At 38.4% G+C, this 6,575-nt stretch overlaps 1 protein-coding gene across 2 annotated transcripts in view; it reads right to left on the bottom strand.

Moving 5' to 3' along the window:
• Window positions 1-243: 243 nt before the first annotated feature.
• Window positions 244-6,575, bottom strand: part of LOC109955806 (homeobox-containing protein 1-like) — a 23,529-nt gene continuing 17,197 nt past the window's right edge. Inside the window, exon 11 of one of the 2 annotated variants that reach the window (XM_020592306.1) lies at window positions 244-4,341. The gene's annotated coding sequence lies outside the window, so the exon portion shown is untranslated. Of the gene's footprint in view, window positions 4,342-6,400; window positions 6,416-6,575 lie in introns of those variants that run through there. The other variant, XM_020592307.1, reaches the window with a different exon arrangement.

The following is a 6,575-nucleotide window of genomic DNA, read 5'->3' as shown; positions in this document are numbered from 1 at the left end:
GATGGCCTTAAACTAAAGTATGTTTTCTATGGGAGTGGGCTGGATGTCTGTGACAGCAAGTGTACAGTGATCAGTGGCATCTGGACACCAGGAGGCGCTGTTTGGACTGTTACTTTGGTAGTGTGTTGATGGAAACGGGCATGTGTGTGTGCTGAGGAAAAGAAAGTGATATGGATGTGGGTATTTCACACTTGAGCAGAGAATTGATGTGCTTCTATGCATTTGATGTGTTTTAAAATTATCTTTTTTTTTTTTTTTTAAATCTTGACTCAGCTGGGAGAACAGGCTTCAAGTACAGTATGTCTTGGGAAAGTATTAAACACAGAAGCAGTTTTGACTGACTGAAAGTTCCTGACACGTCTGGTGAGGAAAATACAGGATTTTGTTGCAGCCTTAGAGATTTTTATTAAAGGATTTGCTTATGAAACATTCCAGATGGACTCAAACATTGCATACCTTACTCCTGTGTGTTAATTTATGGAAACGCATGGGCGCTACACCACAGCACAGTTTCACACTTTATGTATACCATCAGTTCACTGGGAATGCAGACATGCAGCATGTGTGCTTTAGATATTTTTCCATAAGCTAAAGGAGCACTCTGCCATTTTTACACCTGCACTTTAGTTTACTTGTCGTCATCAGCCTGTGAAAACCAGATGTAAGCTCTGGAGGAGTTTTCTGAAATCCGATGTCACCAGACCTACTACGTAAAGACTCCAAATTTAAAACAGAAGCCGTGTGTTACAAACTGCGAGTGTGCAGACTGATAGACATGGGTAAATATCAGGTGGAGAGAGCCTGAACGAGACATCATAGACTTGCATTATGGGAGATGTAGGCGTTAGTGTTTTTGAAGCTTGGCCCAGAGTCACTTACACTAAAATTCAGCATATTTTGATTTTGATCCGTTTTTTTTTTTTTTTTTTTTTTTGCAAATTTCCTAACTCATACTTAATCACTCGTGTGCCCATTTATTGAACTAGACTAAGGTCAGTGTAAAGTGTTTGAGTTGTCCTCAGTCTCATAAAGTGAGCTACAGGCTGATGATATGATGACGGTTACATTACATTTTCTGGGTTACTGTATGCACATGTACAGTACACACACTCGCCTTGTCTAGGAGATTTTTTCATTCCTTTTTTTCAGCATCTTATTAATTCGAGAAGTGTAATTTTATATTTATTTTTAATGCTTATACACATGCCTTTTATCACATGAAAATTAACTTTTATTTTAATACATCTTGCACAAATGATTCCTTGAAAATTGCTGCTATTAGCATTGTAAATGTATCTGTGAATAGATAAAATGATTCATCTAACATACACTCTTAAATCTGCCTGTATACTAGAGTTCAATTTTTTCTTTCTATCCCAAATGGGACTCTAGTCCGTGCATTGGTTCAGTGACCAAACTGGACTTTGTCATGTGGGCCTTGTAGAAATTGGTTTGAACTCTCTGGGTGAAAAACCACCTTAAATTGATTTTCTTTTTGTTGTTGTTATTTTTTTTGTAAATAGGAATGATGAAACTGTAATGTTGGTGTTGCATTGAGTTTGAAGATGAGAAAATCTATCCCTGTAGTCTAGTCATTATCTGTGTATTTACTGGCTGGCTTAAAGCACAGAACCCGGCAGTTCTCTGATTGGTTGGCTGATTATTGTAGGTGCCATTTCAAGTCATTGGTCCGCAGGTGAAAGGCATGCAGGCCGGGCTCTTTTAAATAGTGTTGCTTCATAATAGTTAGATGGTGATGACAGAAGGGACTCGAGTTTTCGACTGTATTGTGTGTTTTTGTGGGTGGACCTGGCTTTGACTTGGTTGTGTCCTTAACAAGATGGGAAATGGCCGCCAGCTTCAACTTTACTAATTAATTTTTGGGCTGGGAGTGACGAACCTTACTTTTCCCTCCTCTCCTCATAAATGTAAACTTCTGGTGGACTTGCCCGTCCCGGTCTGCGCCTGGACACTGTTTCAGGGGTTTGAGATCACATCAGGCTTCTGGATGTTCCTTTATGTTATTGTGCCTCTGAAACCTTGTGACCATGTATCTAACATACAGTTTTCATATCAGTGCTTCAGTTCATTTGCACAGATGTCTCCAGAGAGAGCTGAAGAGTTCATTTCTGGAACTAGTATATGTAGGTTCTCAACCTACCAGTTCTTTAAACTGTACTAAATATGGTTTTGCTTTCAGTTTAAGTTTTGAGTCTTTTGAGCCTTTGGCTCTGTTTCTTCACTCACTGCTCAACTACCTTTCAAGTAAAAAGATGGTGGTATTTTACCTGACATCCCAGCTAAACTCAAATGCAGCTGTAAGTAACGACAACAGAACCATCTGTCTTTTCTCTCCATGCAGTTTGCAGCATCATAAATGCATTATTGTATTAGACTGAAAAAGTTCAGCCGTTTCAATAAGGAACTGTAAAAAGAGAAATCTAGCACTGGTAACTGTTTAGATCACAGTGGACTTCATTTCAGTGCTCCCCACTTCTACCACTGTAGAGACTAAAGCAACGCCAACAACAGTGTTATGTGATTTTACTGACCATCAGAACCACATTTTAGTTTTATTTTTATTGATTTGTGTCCAAGCATATTCACATTGCATTTTATCTGTATGAATCTTCAGACAAACAATGTTTTTGTTTTATTTTGGTTGGTTTCTTGTCATAAAGGCTTCTCATTTCCCAGAATTGGTCTCATATGTTTGATGCATTCACATCCTATTGTATTTCCTGTAACTCTGTGCTAACTATGGGATCACTGCTCTGGAGCATCACATCATCCTCTGTAATGTGGCCTTCAACCCAGAGCCAGACTGGATTTAGCAGGAATAATTCCAGTTATAACTAAACATGTTCAACACTAAACTGTCATTTTGAACGCATATAAACCCATTCTGGTTTGCTACTAAAACGATATCAAATACTCCAGTCTTCTAAACTAGTTTATCAGTTAGTTGTGAGCCCTATACTTACAGCAGCTGTCAGGTTTTGTTTGCTCTTTTTAAATTCGAAGGAAGACCATTGTGTCGCACTCTGGTGGCTGCAGTCATTCCACACTGTACAACCAGAAAATCATAGCCAGTGGAACAACAACCCACCACTGCCCTACAGTAGTGAGCCTGCCAGGGATCAGATCAAACCAAGTGTTGTGTTGGACGTGTTCCTGCCACAGGAGTGAGTTTTGACCACCTCTGTGCTTGGTCTTGGTCGTCTGGAGTGCTGTGCCAACTTCTTCCCTGAGGCCTTTCAGATGACAAGCATTGTACCTGCTTCACTAGTGAACCACGTGCATCCAGTTCATTTTCTGTGTTCTCAAACACTCGAATAAACCACATAGACGAGCAAATATGTGGCTGTTAGGTGATGCAATAGTCATCTAGCAGGTGTGCAACCTTTTATTTTTTGGTAGTTTTTGGCAGTGATAGCTGGGTCTGTTTTGATCCAGCTGCTGCTCTTGGTGCATTTTAAAGGCAGTTGCTATCAATATTTCTTTCTAGGTACCAGCAGCCATATTTAACTTGAGCTGTAATAATGGAAGACTAATGGCTCTTAAGGAGAAGGGTCTGGTGCTTGCTAAATCAGGGAGTTTTGGTAGAACCTTGTTATTCCTGCAAAAAAAAACCCACCTCCAGTCCTTGTAACCATTCACATGCTCTTCTGAAGCAAAATCTGAATAATCATACAAAGGCTTAATGTGGCCCCGGCCTGGTCAACAGTATTACTACATCTCCACCATCCTAACTAATTATTTTCACTCATTGCTACTGTTGATTCTGTGGAGTGGGTTTGTCTTGATGTGTCATTTGTATGTGTGAGTGCACCATTGGATTGTTCTACTGTATGTCTGTGTATATATGCGCATATTAAGACTTGCATAAAGAAAAATTGAGCACAAGTTTGGGTTTTGATTAACTGTTTTCTGTAATCCTATGCTGCAATCCAAAGAATAAATATGTATTATAATGCATTTATAATTTTCTATTTTTATCCTCTCAGCAGTAATCAGGTAAGGGGGGGAAAAGAGGAAAGTTGTTTTTCATTTGTACGAGACTATATGTAAATATCTACTAAGGACATTTTATAAAGAGAGGAGATGAACACTGTCACTTGTCCAAGAGATTTCAGAAAACCTGGCTAATCAAATCGCTGTTTATTATAGCAAAACAATTCTGACCTACAAAGTCTATTTACTGGCTTTTTCTCAAGCTTACAGCTGTATCACATGGGGTCTTCATCAGAGGACTGTGTTTGCTCAGTTGTCACAGAGATGAGTTTGTTGAAATACAGGGTCAGTAGTTGTTTCCCCACTTGTCATCTCACAAACTCCATCCTTTATGAAGACAGTGAAACAGTGGAAGGCTCAGAAAAGTTGGATCATTGTGTCCAGTTGCAACTTTGATCAACCATATTAGTGTATTCTTTTAACATAAAATTCTGAAGATGAATTAGTCATGCTCCCGATTTAAGGCTGTGTGACAAATATGGACTAACAGTTTAAATTAAAAACTTGGATAACTTATTTTCTAACTTTTTTACCATGAGCGATGGGGTCCTGCATGAACACAAAATCTGAAGTTTCAAGACTTGATTACTTCACAGGAGAGATTTCTGTATTTGTGTGTTTCCCCACTTTAAATGGGTGGCTGTTTAAAGTGGGGAAAAAGTGATGTCACAGATTTGCTGCATTAATCGGGATTTAACGTGTTTTCCATCAAAAGCTAATTGAATACTGTGACTCAAAGCAACTGCATGATTGTGATGACGCAGTTCAATCTAATCTGAGTGTTAACCTGTGATATCGCCTACTGAAGCAGTGTATTTAAACTTGAGTTTTACTTTCAAAACATACATTTGACTAATGCTTAGTTTAATATTTTATGTTCAAGAAAAAGATAACTATCTCAAACCAAGTTTTCAGGGTTAAAGGCACCAAGGCACAACCGCTAATGAACACGTACATGTAGAGTTGTAATAGCTGGAAGATGTGCTTGCTAGTTTGTAGAGATTTAAGTCTAATCCCATGGTCTTCACTTGGTAAATGGAGCTGAATCGAGCAGGTCTAAAATGAACAGTCATGCACAGCTCCAGTCAATTCTTCAAATACTTAAAACTAATGGGTGGTGGAATAGATTTTTAAAATATTTGTTTTACATTAGCAGTTAAGTAGGTGACATGAGCAGAACACATCAAAACACAATGCCTGGTTTATGATCAGTTTTTATTCCCTTGTAAATAGAATATCAGTAAAAACACACCTTAAAATAACATAAGGTTTATCCAACAAATGAAAACAACAAAAGGCATATGTAGATTTTCTACATACCAATTACAGAACAGTCTACTGTCCAAAAAAGGCACTGAATATAGAAACAGAAGAGAATTGGGGGGTGGGGTAACAAAATACTAATTCAAACTGACAAATCAAACATCCTGCTGAGTTTTGATATTTTTCATCTTACATAATTATTGAGTTTACCTCCAGACTGAAATAGCAACAATATCAAACTCAAAAACGAATAAAATATTTGACCCAGATGTTGATTTTAAAGTCATTTTCCCCAGTCAGTGGTCACTGACTAAATGGGAACATTAAGATTTTATGATGCGTATGAATAATAAATCTAAAACCCTTCCACTGTCATTCTGCATCTCCTGTTTTCACAGTATTGGCTGGAGTAGAAGGACGTTCAGTCCTGAGGCATGAACTGACTGAAACCAGAATGACATGCGATCCCCTGCACTTACTCTTTGTTCAAACAGCTGATCTCAGATCAGATCTCAACAACCCTGTTAAACTCATCAACATGCACTCTAATTTTGTCAGTCAAATGCCAAGGCAAACATCTTGGATCCAAACAGTAAGGAGACAAATATTTTGTGTACTATTAACAGTATATTGAGGGACAGATATATTGCCTGAGGAAGAGAACGCAACAGGAATAGTCAGTGCCAGGGGTACGTGTACAGGTATGCCGGATCTAAAAGCAAATCTGATCTGAAATCAGCTGCTTTATTCCTGTGAACCAGTGAGGGAGGGTCCTTTATTAACAAAACAGTACAACAGGGCAACAGAGGACTGAAGACAGATGGTAACACTGTATTTTAACCAGTGAAAAAACAACATGCTGCCATCAGAAGTGAAGTGCACATCAGTGCTGTCAGCACTAAATCTAACCAGAAGAACAAAAGCTGTCTGTGTCACTGATAGGGAAAGTGGTATTATTCTGTTTCCATTTCATGCTAACTTTGAGTTATAATGCATTTTACGTTTTGATCATAACACAAATACACACCTTCAGGCACAAAAAGTAGACAGCTTGGGGTCAAAAATAAAGTAAATTAAAATGTAGTCAATATACAAAGGACCAATCCATAAATTCATTTCTAAAAGTGCAACAATCAGCCTGTAACAGAAACGGTATGATCGGTTTATCAAACAGCTGCTAAACAAGCAGAATACAGACTTGTAGAAATGTGACATCTTCACCGCTTTGCCTGCAGTCCACTCACTGAAGTCTCCGTTTTACCTCTAAACCAGTATAAGTGCCTCTTTACACATTGTGC

This window comes from Monopterus albus, unplaced genomic scaffold (assembly GCF_001952655.1).
Source record: "Monopterus albus unplaced genomic scaffold, M_albus_1.0 scaffold17.1, whole genome shotgun sequence".
NCBI lineage: Eukaryota > Metazoa > Chordata > Actinopteri > Synbranchiformes > Synbranchidae > Monopterus > Monopterus albus.
The sequence above is the reverse complement of the archived record's forward strand: the minus strand, read 5'-3'. Positions and strand labels throughout refer to the sequence as shown.